This window comes from Cornus florida, unplaced genomic scaffold, assembly GCF_030987335.1.
Source record: "Cornus florida cultivar Cherokee Brave unplaced genomic scaffold, ASM3098733v1 CherokeeBrave_3.0.0_Hap2_Chr08, whole genome shotgun sequence".
NCBI lineage: Eukaryota > Viridiplantae > Streptophyta > Magnoliopsida > Cornales > Cornaceae > Cornus > Cornus florida.
The window spans coordinates 55,352,651-55,354,097 of NW_026775578.1; the positions used below are offsets into that span (position 1 = coordinate 55,352,651).

A 1,447-nucleotide genomic window follows, 5' to 3' on the forward strand; every position below is an offset into this window, starting at 1 on the left:
ATTGTGGTTGTGAAGTTTAATTGCATTGTTAACAAAGTTGCTTATTCGTGTTGCATTGTGCATGCATGGTCGTCGTTAATTGAGACCTACTTTTGTCCCTCTTGATTTGCATTTAGAATCCACTGTTAGGAATCCAAGGGGAAGAGGAAGTTCACATAGAACCAATCTACAAATGGATGCTCTCAATGATGATCATGTTGAAGACCTTGGTCACATAGACCAACAAGGCATCCTTCATCCTAATGTGCAAAATGATAATATGCAAGTTCCATTAGGCATGCCTAGGCCATACATTCATCAACCTCCTCAACAACAAGGCCAAATTCCAATGGGAATTCCAAGGCCAATGTATGCACCACAACCCCCCATCATTAATCAAGCTTAATATAACCAAGGTGTCCATGTTGCACCTCAAGTTGCTAATCCACCACTCGCATTGAGAGATCACTATGTGCCTAATGAGTATAATGCACCCACATGCATTCAATTTCCACCATTTAGAGCACACCATTATGAGATTAAAGCACAAACTATCCAAATGCTACCTAACTTTCATGGACTTCCTAGTGAAGAACCTTACAAGCATTTGGATGAGTTTCTTGAAGTTTGTTCTACCGTTCGATACACGGACATGCTGGAAGAAGTTTTAAGGCTGAAACTTTTTCCATTCACCCTTAAAGATAAGGCGAAGTATTGGTTTAACAACCTTAGGCATTTTTCTATAACTTCTTGGGCAGAAATGCAACAAGAATTTTTGAAAAAGTACTATCCGGTTTCTAAGACCAATGCTATGAGAACCGCCATTAGAGAATTCACACATGGGAAGGGAGAAACTTTCCATGAGGCATGGGAATGCTTCAATGAATTGCTTAGGAAGTGTCCTCACCATGACATGCCTAAATGGCAATTGGTCCAATTCTTCTTTGAAAGCTTATCGGACAATTATAAAGGCATGGTTGATGCTTCAATGGGAGGTTCTTATATAGACCAGCAAGAGGAAGACGTGTGGCGTCTTTATGAGAGCATGAGTGAAAACTCTTTGCATAGAACATTGTCATCTAGGAATGGTAGAAATTCTCAAGGTAGGAAGAGTGTTAGCTTGCATCAAGTTGACCACTCAAATGATATAACCGCCGAGATGAAGTCTTTATCTCAAAAGTTTGATCAATTGATCAATCAAAACTTGGCGAATCAAGTGTCTTCCTTTCCTAACCATTCTCCTAGAGCTCAAAATGAATCATGTATGACTTGTTCTAGTGTTCTTTATTCTACTTCTAATTGTCCTCATGGACAAATTCAAAATGAACCCATTGAGCAAGTTAATGCAACATTTGTGAACCAAGGGAACAATCCTTATGGTAACCATTACAATCCCGGTTGGAGGAATCATCCTAATTTTTCTTGGAAAAACCAAGGGGAGGGCTCAAACTCTTCCCAAGGTGGTTTT

At 39.6% G+C, this 1,447-nt stretch overlaps 1 non-coding gene across 1 annotated transcript; it reads right to left on the bottom strand.

Annotated features, from left to right (window-relative positions):
• Nucleotides 1–785: 785 nt before the first annotated feature.
• LOC132272143 (small nucleolar RNA R71) lies at nt 786–894 on the bottom strand. Its single transcript, XR_009469975.1, has one exon. It is a non-coding gene; the product is annotated as a small nucleolar RNA R71 (small nucleolar RNA).
• Nucleotides 895–1,447: the final 553 nt, after the last annotated feature.